This window comes from Bombina bombina, chromosome 3 (genome assembly GCF_027579735.1).
Source record: "Bombina bombina isolate aBomBom1 chromosome 3, aBomBom1.pri, whole genome shotgun sequence".
NCBI lineage: Eukaryota > Metazoa > Chordata > Amphibia > Anura > Bombinatoridae > Bombina > Bombina bombina.
Genome location: NC_069501.1, coordinates 296,013,859 through 296,027,262, shown reverse-complemented (window position 1 = coordinate 296,027,262; position 13,404 = coordinate 296,013,859).

Genomic DNA, 13,404 nt, shown 5'->3' with positions numbered 1-13,404 from the left:
TTAAAGCAATACATCAATGAAAAAATTGATACCCTCACTACACATATTAGTTCTAGTGAACCTCAACCTAATCCTCCACAAACATTTAGTGGTATTCGTTCAGAATTCAGGGAATTCAAAAACTCATGTTCCTTATATTTCAAATTAAAACCCAAAACATACTTCAATGATCATTTGAAGGTTCTCACCACAATTTCCTATCTACGTGGTGAACCACGTATATGGGCAAATTTGTTTTTTGAAACCAATGACCCATTGCTGTACTCATTTGATCAGTTTTTTAAAGCAATGGGACAGCTATATGATGATCCCTACAAACAGCTGTCTGCTGAGACAGCAATGAGGTCTCTGAGACAACATAAAAGGCCTGTGGAGGACTACATCGCAGAGTTTAAGAAATGGTCCCCTGATACACAGTGGAATGACCTTTCCTTGCGCAATCAATTCCGCCTAGGCCTCTCAGATACACTCAAGGATGAGCTAGCCAGACAACCCCTCCCAGAGACTTTAGAACTCCTAATAGATGCTAGCATCACATTAGATAGACGCATCAGAGAGAGACGCTCAGAAAAGTCACACTTAGAAACATCCACCAAACAAACAGTTACTACTCTGCATCCACCTAAGACAACTACAAAAGCCTCTGAAATCCCTATGGAACTCGGTTTCATCAGAGGTCCATTAACACTACAGGAAAAATTAAGAAGAAAAGCTTTAGATCTCTGTATGTACTGTGGAGGGATCGATCACTCTGTAAAGGACTGCTCTCAATTACAGCGTAGGAAGGGTAAGATGAACACCACAAGTATATGTTTATCCGCTAAACAACCACAATCTAATCATTGCTCCCTTCCTATCTTATTACAGTGGGATCAGCAAAGACTCAATTCACAAGCAATCCTTGACTCTGGTGCCAGCCACAATTATATAGATTACCAATTCACTACTGTAAATAAAATTCCACTAGTTAAGAAAATGGTGCCTAGTATACTTCGTTTTATTGATGGTAAGGAAATTACATCAGGACCCATCTTATACCACACCATACCTTTAAGGCTCACCACACATGACCAACACACGGAATTTCTTACTTTTGATGTTATACCCTCACCTCTATATCCCATTATACTTGGTATCAGTTGGTTTAAACAACACGATCCCACTATACAATGGTCAACTTCACATGTCATCTTTGATTCTCCTTATTGTAAAAATTTGTGTCTCCATCATGAACAAATTTTACTTGATGTTCCTTTACAAATCCCCAAGGAATACATAACATTCGCTGATGTCTTTGACAAAAAAGAATCAGAGAATCTACCCCCTCACAGGGTTTATGACTGCCCTATAGATCTCCTACCAGGTGTTGATATACCTTACGGCCATATATTTCCCCTCTCTGATCCTGAGTTACAACATCTAAAAACTTATTTGGCAGATAATTTGAAGAAAGGCTTTATACGTCCTTCCACATCCCCAGCTGGGGCTGGTATTTTTTTTGTTAAAAACAAAGATCAATCCCTAAGACCCATTATCGATTACAGAGAGTTAAACAAGCGTACGATAAAAAACCGCTATCCACTACCTTTAATTCCTCAACTCCTTGATAGATTACAAAATGCTACCATATACACTAAATTGGATCTTAGAGGGGCTTACAACTTGGTACGAATAAAGGAGGGTCATGAATGGCTTACAGCATTCCGTACACGTTATGGCCTTTTTGAGTATACTGTGATGCCATTTGGCCTCTGTAATGCCCCGGCTACCTTTCAGTATTTCATAAATGATATCTTCAAGGATTTTTTGGATTTATTTATGGTAATATACCTGGATGACATACTCATATTCTCTACCTCACTTACTGAACACATCAAACATGTCACCCTAGTATTAACACGGTTACGAGAGAACTCTCTTTATGTTAAACTAGAAAAATGCTTATTTCACTCCAAAGAAATTAAATTTCTAGGATATATTGTATCACCCCAAGGTATCCAGATGGATAATGATAAGATTTCGGTAATTCAAAATTGGCCTTCCCCAAAAAGTAAAAAGGATATACAAAGGTTCATGGGTTTCGCCAATTTCTACAGAAAGTTTATTAAAAATTTTGCTGACTTGACTAGACCATTAACTAACTTGACCAAGTCTGACACACACTTCAAATGGAACGATGATTTAGAAGAAATATTCAATTTTTTAAAAAAAGCTTTCACTACGGCCCCTATCCTCCAATTCCCTAATTCTGAGTTGCAGTACATCTTGGAAGTAGATGCATCAAATTATGCTTTGGGGGCAATTCTCTCACAGAGGCAGACTCCAAAAGATCCTCTGCATCCTGTTGCCTTCTATTCACGTATTCTTAATTCAGCTGAAATAAACTACCCAATAGGTGATAAAGAACTGTTAGCAATCAAAACATCATTGGAACAATGGAGACACCTTCTAGAAGGGACCCTTCTTCCAATCCTGATTTACACGGATCACAAAAATCTAGAATACCTACAATCTAATAGGACTCTTAGCGCACGACAGGTCCGATGGAACCTATTCTTGGCTAGATTTAATTATCTTATCACCTACCGTCCTGCAAACAAGAACAAGAAGGCTGATGCCCTTTCAAGACACTTGGTGGACCAAGTGTCACATCCAAACCTTTCACCTTTAATTCCTCTTGACAGATTCTTAGCTTTAACTACAGAACAAAACATTCAGTTCAAATCAGCACAACAGGCAGACTCCAATAAACCATTACAGGTCTTGGATTTACACTCGGATGGGTTGTATTATTATCAACAACAAATCTATGTACCCAACAGTCTCAGAACAACAGTCTTAAAAACTTTACATGATTCTCCATCTGCTGGACACATGGGCATAAAGAAAACTCAAGAATTAGTCTCCAGATTCTTTTGGTGGCCTACCTGCCTCACTGATGTTGAGGATTACGTTAAAACCTGCTTAATCTGCGAAACTACAAAAAAAGGGAGGACTCCCCCTTACGGGAAATTGATCCCATTACCAACTCCTGACCGTCCTTGGAAGGACATAGCAATTGACTACATAGTGGACCTACCTATTTCTGAAGGGAATAACACCATATTAGTAGTCGTAGACCTATTTAGTAAAATGGCACATTTCGTGCCCTACCATAAGCTGCCAACTTCTTCTGAAACCATTTCCTTAATGATACATCATATATTCAAGTATCACGGACTCCCTAATAGTATCACCTCAGATAGGGGAACTCAATTCACCAGCCAATTCTGGAAACAACTTTGTCACTCATTGGGTATTTCTAGACGTCTCAGTACCTCTTTCCATCCCCAAACTAATGGCCAGACTGAAAGGACAAACCAGTGCATAGAACAATATTTAAGATGTTTCATTTCAGCTAAACAAGATACCTGGACACAACTACTACCATACGCAGAATTCGCCTTCAACAATTCCATCCATTCCTCTACAAAGTTCACACCATTCTTTATTAATTATGGTTTCCATCCTTCTTTTGAATGGGATTCAAAGGACTGCAACAGTTGTCCTGTTGTGAATGACCTCATCAACACTATTAGTGAATCTTTTTCACTAACTGCTGAAAATATTCGCATCGCCAAGGATCGCTATAAATTCCATTATGATAAAAAAAGGATTTCCTCGCCTAAATATAGTGTAGGTGACTACGTTTGGTTATCAACACGTAATCTACATTTACCCCTTCCTTCCAGGAAATTATCTTCCAACTTCATTGGACCATTTCCCATCATAAAAATTGTGAATATGAACGCTGTTACTCTTGCATTACCAGCAAATCTGAAATCCCATCCTACCTTTCATGTGTCTCTCCTCAAGCCTTATAGACAACTTCGTCACCATGATCCTTCTATTCCTTTACTTCCTCATCTACAGGATACCACCCTGGAGTATGAGGTACAAGATGTCTTGGACTCCCGACGTTTTCGTGGGCAGCTTCAGTATCTGGTCCATTGGAAGGGCTACCCTGATTCGGAGGACTCCTGGGAACCGGCTTCCAATCTCTCTGCCCCCAGGTTGGTGGCCAGGTTCCATGAACGTTATCCTGATCGTCCTGGACTCGATCCCCGGAGTTGATCTTTGGGGGGGGGGTCCTGTAATAATTGACTAAGTTCTTTGCCTTATCCTTTGTATAGCTGTGTCTTTTCACACTTACATAACTCCTCCCCAACAAGCAGTTTAAATTTCCCTCCTACTCATACCAAATTGCTTGATTGTTGAATCCAGCTTCTCACCCTCTAACCTCCTTGCAACTTTAGAGACAGACGCGGCTCACCTCTCTACCAAACACAGGACCGGAACCGGCAAGCTGTGACGTCACACGCCATCGCACACGCTGCAATTTCCCCAAACTCTGCAGGGGAACTTCGCTCTGTCCGGACAGACCTCACCCTTCACTTTTACTAGTAAGTCTCAAAAGCGCTTCCTTCAAACTCATACCGAAGTAACTTACGATCATTCAGCAATTACTCCTGACAAGTCTCAGAATCTTAGTTTGGTTGCCTTCATATGTAAATGCTCTATTCAACCTATATTCTTAAGAGTTCAGATTCAATACCTAATTGCTGCATAATTCTCATTAACCCTATTTGTTGCCTTAAGTTGTACACTATGTCTGCTGCCACCTATGATTAGATATGGTATGTCTAAAACTTTAACTTGCAATTGCTTGTTATTTATATGTGGGAACCAGTTTGTCAATACTGAGTGGGGCTATATGCTCTGAGGTCTCAGCCATTGTCACTCCTATCCTTATAATAAAGTGAACTGTATCTAATGATTCTGATCCCTGCTGCCTTCCCTCTCTTACACAGAATCACTGATACATTCACAACACTCCTAAACCTGCAGTTGTGGTCCTAAAATTCCCTCTCTCCTTTACAGGGGTGAGATTATCTTCCACAGGCTGACAGCCTGCCAGGGCACAGTGTCACCACAGTGCAACTCATATCTGGTGTAACAGTAGTGTAGATTAAAAAAAAACAACACTTTTTTGACTGTGTTAAATAATAGCAGTCAGTTTCCTTCACACGTGTGCATTTCAGTGCCTGCCTGCCAAGGCACAGTGTCACCCCAGTGCAACTCATATCTGGTGTAACAGTAGTGTAGATTTAAAAAAAACAAAACACTTTTTTGACTGTGTTAAATAATAGCAGTCAGTTTCCTTCACACGTGTGCGTTTCAGTGCCTGCCTGCCAGGACACAGTGTCCCCCCAATGCAACTCATATCTGGTGTAACAGTAGTGTACATACCTGATGTTTTAAAGCACGTTATTCCAAACAATTTAGGAATGTTAGGTGATTTATGCCCTTTATGGATTAAAACCAGATTCTGCATCAACTATGTAATTTTCCATGGGAGTTTTGCCATGGATCCCCCTCCGGCATGCCACAGTCCAGGTGTTAGTCCCCTTGAAACAACTTTTCCATTACTATTGTGGCCAGAAAGAGTCCCTGTGGGTTTTAAAATTCGCCTGCCTATTGAAGTCTATGGCGGTTCGCCCGGTTCGCCCGTTCGCGAACAGTTGCGGAAGTTCGCGTCCGCCGTTCGCGAACGCAAAATTTTAGGTTCGCGACATCACTAATTAGGAGTAATTTGTTTTTATTTTTTAGCATTTTGTTTTTTATTTTGTGTAATTTAGTGTTTATTTTTTGTAATTTAGATAATTGTATTTGATTAATTTAATATATTCTAGTCTACCTAGTTAAAATAAATACAAACTTATAAAACCTAAGCTAGCTACAATATAACTATAAGTTATATTGTAGCTAGCTTAGGTTTTATTTTACAGGTAAGTTTGTATTTAGTTTTCAATAGGAATTATTTAGGTAATAATTGTAAGTTTTTTTTAGATTTATATTAGTTATATTTAAGTTAGGGGGTTTTAGGGTTAGGGTTAGGTTCAGGGTTACGTTAGGGTTATGGTTAGGGTTAGGGGTTAATATATTTATGTAGTGTTAGTGATGTGGGAGGCCAGAGGTTTAGGGGTTAATAACTTTAGTATAGTGGCGGCGACATTGGGGACGGCAGTGTTTTTAGGTGGCGGCGATATCAGGAGCTGCAGATTAGGAATTAATAGTTTTATTTAGGTGGCGGCGATGTTAGGGCAGCAGATTAGGGGTTAATAACATTATGTAGGTTGCGGCGATGTCGGGGGCGGCAGATTAGGGGTGTTTAGATGTGTATTTTAAGTTAGGGTGTTAGGTTTAAACATAACTTTTTCTTTCCCCATAAACATCAATGGGGCTGCGTTACGGAGCTTTTCATTCCATGTTTGCAGGTGTTAGGCTTTTTTTCAGCCGACTCTTCCCCATTGATGTCTATGGTGAAATCGTGCATGAGCACGTCAAAACACCGCTTGTATTTGGGTGAGGTATGGAGCTCAATGCCACCATATCGCCCGCACAAGCCGGGTTTTTCAAAACCTGTAATAGCAGCGCTATGGGGAGGTGAAATAACGACGCTTTTGTGGCCGTCATTAATTTCCCTATAGCGCTCAAAACTCGTAATCTAGCTGGATGTTAATTACAGGAACACTAACTAGGATATGCTCTGAAAGACAGGTGAAGCCATACTCATTGATTTTCAGTCATAATCTTGCCCTTATAGTCACTGCAACACCACAAGTGTCTATGAATTAAGCCCTACAACTGCTTTGCCAAGCATCAGTAAAAGAAAAAATCAATACAATAAGTGCATGTACAAAGATGTAGAGAAATGAATTGCCTTTTCACGGCTATGCAACATGAAGAAACGTAACAATCGCCATAATTTGTCAATGATAATTTAGAAATATTGTCACTTGACATAAGCTAATTTAATGAATGTTTCCTACAGAGCTATACAAACTCTTAGTCATAATATATAAAATAGGAATTACATCAACAATATATCTGACTGAGCAGTATAATCAGTACTTAACTATATAGCTGTTTGTTCATATTAGTTCTATTACCAAGACGGCATTTGAAATTGTTTTGAAAATTATATTTTCAAGTGCAGATTAACATTTTTTATTATTCATTAAAGTGCTTAATTCCAACAAACAAACAGCCTTGTTGAAGTATGAGCAAATTGGTTTACTAATTAAATAAGTGATAATCTAATTGCTTTCATGATCTATATTTAATATCAATGCATTTTGTGTCATCAGAAGTGAGTAAGGGTATACAAACAGAATCATATATAATAGCTTATTAAGTTAAAATATGTTAATGTTTTTAATATATTTTAGAAATTACCCTTAAAAAGTAGGAAAAATAATGCAACTAAAACAAAAAAACTAATAGTTATCTCATGATGGACCATATTGTATCCATATAAATAAGTAATCATTCTCTCTCCTCTCTCCCCACTACCCAGGGTGCTGAACTGAAAATGGGCTGGCTCCTAAGCTTACATTGCTGCTGTTTCTAATAAAAGTATCACGAGAAAGAAGAAAAATTTATAATAGGAGTAAATTAGAATGTTGCTTAAGATTGCATGCTCTAGCTGAATCATGAAAGAAAACAATGGGTTTCATATCACTTTAAGATTTAAATAAAGCTCTAAGGTAAAAATTAGGCATCTATGTAGAAGAAAAAGTATCAGATCCAAACATCCTTCTCAAGGTACTTGCATGTATCATAGTGTCCACATCACATGTATAGCATTTACTTACAGAAGTTAATCAGAAAGTGTAGACATAAACTATTGCCTAAACACCAAGATTATTTGCTTCATATTTACCATTAATCAAATGGACCTTGTACATGGGACATCAGCAATTCAATGTAAAGTCCATAACAACCTGTGAAGCATAGTGTCCTACAAAACAATTAAATTACCTACACATACTGTGGATTCTTGGCCACCATTCAAATTTATTAGAGTTAGTCACATGAAAATATCATATTCACCTTGGCTGATTTGTCTATGGCATTTTTATCAAACTAAAAATTGTCCATTTTATAAGAATAATATGCTCAGACAAGCAACTGATAAAATGTCATTGTATTCAAAGCTAATGCAGAAATTGTCTTTCAAATGGCAACGCTCTCTATATTCCACACCCAATGGGGAAGTTGATTTCTGATGCTGTCTCTTTATTACATAGCTTTTCTATTGTCAATATCATAGTAAATTTTACATTACAATTTTGAAAACTAAATGTGCCTGATTAAACACCCCAAAAATATGTAAACAACTTTTCTTTGGCTTTCACAATTCCATTATGTGATCACTTTAACGTCAGGAATTTTCAATATTTTTTTTTTTTTTTGGTTTAAATGATTTTTATTGACATTTTTTCAAAATAACAGCAATAAAGTTAACGCACAGTTGCCTCGCAGGGCAACAAACAATAGTGTGGTACAGTGACTGTAAGATACTGTGTGTACATATCATTCAATGCAATGAAAACATAAGGGAAAGGATGCAGAGGAGGGGAAAAACAGAAGGTAAGTAGGTAAGGGAAAAGAGGAGAAGGGTTAATGTTGTGTATCCACTTGACGCCCAAACTGTCTATTTTGTATGAGTCTATCTTCCCAAATAAAGATAACGTCTTATATGAAATCTTTTTTACCTGTGTAGCAGTAGTGTTTTTTTTCTAAAGATAGAATATGATTGACCTCGCTCTCCCATTGCTGGAATGTAGGTACGTGTCGTTGTTTCCAAAGTCTGGGGATAAGACGCTTAGCGCATGTGAGCAGAAGTTGTAGCAGTTTATTGCGATAAACGCAATGTAGATTGGGTAGTTGATTTAATAAAACCAGTTGTGCTGAGAGAGTAATATGTGTATTCAGTGTAGAATTAATGGCCCTCCCTACCTGGGTCCAGAAAGTTGAAAGCTTGTGGCAGGACCACCAAATGTGAGTGATTGTGCCCACCTCCCCACATCTCCTCCAGCAACCCGAGTTTGCTCCCGGGTATATAACATGTAGTCTCTGGGGGGTCAGATACCAAGGGATAACATTTTATAATTTAGTTCCGCGAGAGATAGTGATACCGAGGATGTGTGTGCCAGTCGAAAGCTCTTTTCCCAGTCATCGTCTGAAAACTTGGTCTGGAGTTCCGATTCCCACTTACAAATGTAAGTGGGTCTTTTGTGAGGGAGTGATCGTCTAAGAATCTTATATGCGAGAGAAAGGTGTGCCTTGTGAATATCTTGGTTGAGACATAATTTTTCGGAAGGGTTGAGTGAGCGAAGACAGTTAGCTTTGTGTGGGCTGTCGTATACAGCTTGCCTAATCTGAAAGTAGGAGAACCAGCTGTCGAAGGGGGGTCCAATTGTGTCAGCTAAGATAGTCCTGTCTTTTATCTTAAATGTGTCAGTCAGCAGGAATATTGGAAGATTCTTGGAGATTTCGTCTGCAGTATCCCTCCTGAACATGCATTGTTTAAAAAATAGGGTGTTATTCAATAGAGGAGTCAGCGGGGAGACAGGGGTAGAAAGGGTGTTAGGGCTTTGCATGATCGTGTCCCAAACCCGCAGTGTGGTTTTGATGCAGTCATTGTGTAAAGTCAGCGGGGTTCTATGTGGTTTTGGGATCCAACAAATATCTCTCGTATTGATTTGTTTAAGCAAGGTAGCTTCAATATGAACCCACACCTTGGATGGGAGATTGTGGTTCCATGCCACTATTCGAGCTAGATGTACTGCCTTGTGATATAATGCTAAATTTGGTACATTTAGGCCTCCCTCTTCTTTATTTAAGTACAGAGTGGAACGCAAGACTCTGGGCTTCTTATATGCCCAAATAAAGGATTCTAGCATACGTTGTTGACTAGCAACATAGTGGTTCGGTATTGAAATAGGTAGAGCTTGAAATAAGTAGAAGTATTTGGGGATGACCATCATCTTGATTGTATTGATTCGACCTATCCAGGTTAGATGACCTTGCTTGTGCCATGAATTCAGCAAAGAAAAAACAAGTGTTTGTAACTGAGTATAATTCTCGTGATATTGGTCTCGAGGGTTTTTAGTGATGGTCAGACCCAAATATCTGAGGGAGCTCACGACAGCAAAGGGAGTGTCGTGTAGTAGAAAATCAGTATCTGCAGAGGACGTGTGTATGGGTATGACACTAGATTTGCCCATGTTGATAGAGTAATTAGAGTGTTGTTTGTATATCTCAAGCGTATACAGCAAAGCCGGGATAGAGGTTGTCGGAGATTCTAGTGTGAAAATGATATCATCAGCAAAAAGAAGATATTTCTGCTGAATACTGCCAAACGTGATTCCTGTAATGTTGGCATTATTTCTAACCTGAATCGCTAATATCTCTACGGTGATAGCAAATAATAATGGAGAGAGCGGGCATCCCTGACGAGTACCGTTAAATATTGGAAAGGGCTGCGAGATCGTGTTGTTAACTTTAACCGTCGCCTGGGGATTTTTATACAAGGCTTGTATTCTAGAAATAAATTTATCAGAGAAGCCAAATTTCGACAGAGCCAACTACATAAACTGCCAGTCAACCCTGTCAAAGGCCTTCTCGGCGTCGGTAGAAAGGAGGACGAGGGGGCTATTGCGAGCATATGAGTTATGTAATGTATGTAGTACCCTAGTGATGTTATCTTTGGCCTCGCGGCTTTTAATGAAGCCAACCTGGTCCGGATGGATTATTTTCGGGAGTATATGGTTGAGGCGATTTGCTAGAGTCTTAGCGTTAATTTTGATATCTACATTTAACAGTGATATCGGTCTGTAGTTGCTTATTATGTCTTTTGGTTTGTTTGGTTTTGGTATCACAGTGATCGTAGCCTCTAGAAGGGGTTTAGAAAATGTGAGGCCCTGATCTATAGATTGGAATAGTTCAAGCAGATGGGGGCTAATGTTTTTAGTTAGTAGTTGATAAAATTTATTCGATAGGCCATCCGGACCAGGCGATTTGCCTGAGGGTAGGGATTTAATTGTATTCATGACTTCTTGTAGAGATAGCGGGGAATCTAGGGAATCTATGTCTTCCTTCTGAACCTGGGGGGCATTAATGGAGTCTAGATATAACTTTATTTTGTCATGTCTTGTCTGGTCGTCCGTTTTAGGAAGGTTGTATAGTGAGGAGTAAAATGAGGCAAAAGCGTTAGCTATTTCCTCGCTTTTGGTATGTACTATACCGGTATGATGTTTAATCGATTGTGTGTAAGAGTTGAGTCTCTGCTTTTTCAGGTGTCTGGCTAACATGCGGCCTGTCTTGTTGGATTCTGCAAAAAATTTAGCCTTGGAGGTTATAGCACGCAGTTGCGCATTGTCAGTCAAAAACTTATTAAGGCTATCCCTAGCTTCCTTTAGCTCCTCTAGTTTTTGCAACGAGAGTGGGTCTTGTTTATGTGCATTTTCTATAGTTGCAAGAGCATTAGTTAGAGATGTATATTGGGCTGATCTTTGTTTGTTGAGTTTTGCAGTCAGCTGTATAATGATCCCTCTGACATAACACTTGTAGGCTTCCCAATTATTCATAATGTTAGTGTCAGAAGGGTCATTCAGTTCGAAGTACTCGTCTGTAGAGGTAGAAAGTTGTTCTAGAACTTTGGGTTTGGATGACCATCTGAAGATGGATTTCACAAGGCTATGGTCAGACCATGGTGTGTGCGTGATCTTAGAGTCAACTAGATTTGTGAGAAATGCCTGGTCGCAGAAAACATAGTCGAGTCTTGAGTAGGAGTGTTGCGGGTGGGAAAAGAATGTATAGTCTTTAGTAGATGTGTGGACTATTCTCCAGGTGTCAAATAGAGTCAGTGACTGCAGCAGTGTGTTGTTACTCTTTATCTGCGTATGTCTAAGGTACGATTTACCTGTAGACGTGTCAAGGGTTGGGTTCAGTGGGTAGTTGAAATCCCCTCCTAGTATAATTGGGCCTTTGGCGATATCTAAAAGTTTGATGGTGACCTTTCGAAAAAAGAGGGGCGTGGGCTTTATTGGCACATATATGTTGGCCAGAGTAATAGGTTTTCCATAGTAGAGTCCAACTATTATCAGAATCCTGCCCTCAGTATCATTATATTTGTGCAGCAATTCAAATGGTGCATTGCGTTTGATCAGTATGCATACGCCATTGTGTCTAGAAGGGCCTGAGCACAAATAGTGCTGGTCATAGTATCTGGAGGAGAGTTTTGGTTCATGCGATTTTTTAAAATGGGTCTCCTGGATCAACACTATATCCAGGTTTTTTTTGTGAAAATCATAGAGGGCGATAGACCTTTTTTCCGCAGACAAAAAACCCTTTACATTCTGTGTGGCTATAGACATTAGCCCGTCATATGGAGGAGCTGTCATGTTGTCTGTGCTGATAGTGTACCATAGCAGAGAGGGTAAAGATTTGGGGCGTCAAGTGGCTAACTGTAGTTATTTTAGGTTATAAACAGTGGCTAGGAAGGTACGGGTAACAAAGGGGTGGATAGATATCAATAATCTCAGTGGAATGTAACTGTTAATCTCCAGTTAATATATAGCTAGAGAGGATAAGGGAAGTTGGAGGCTGATGAGCCGGCTGGGCATATGTATATTGAAGTTAATGTGTTGTGTAGAAAAAAGTTAGAAGAAAAGAAAAAAGGGAGAAAGCTTAAATAATCCGAAACAGTCATAAACTTGAGAACCTGTGTTAATTCAATCAGTACAAAGCCTATGAGCAATCATCAATCAGTGTCTTATAACCATGATAACCTAGAGACAAGTTGAAGCCACAAAGAAATATAAATTTTGTTTATGGAACACATCTACCTTCCCCAGATAGTCATATACAAACAATTATTAATCGGCAGCTAAATGAGGCCCTTGTGCATGGGTTATATCGTACCTAGGATACCAAATAACAAGTCCGTACTTTGAGTGCCCCTAAATGGTTTCAATAACAATCATTGATAAGTGAAGTACCATATACATTTGAGTCCAATCTTAGTTCTGTGAATCATGGGTAGTAAGAGTTATGCTCATGGCTCTGAAAGTCAAACAGTTTTAGAACTAATACTATCATACCTATACATCAGTTAGATATATTAACTATAAACTAGCTTCTATAGTGGAGCTAAAAAAAAACTGCAGTAAGGAAAACATAGTCTCTGAAAAAAAAAAACATTAGCATGACAGCGTTAAATAATCAAGTTAAGTGTTCATAGTTACGTGTCTCTTTTCAGCAGAGCTCATTAGTACTATCAGAGGAGGTAGGTTGTCGCCTCTTGTTTTGCTTCGTGGCAGATTCTGACGAAGGGCGCCTTTGCGGCCTAGGTGCGTCCTGTTTGGCTAACGTAGATGTTTGAGGAGGAGAATCTTGCAACTCCAAAGCTGGAATATTGAGCAGCTGGCAGAACCTTTCGGCATCTGATGGAGATGTGCAATCGTATTTTTTCGCATTTTTAACAACTACTACAGAGGTTGGAAAACCCCATCT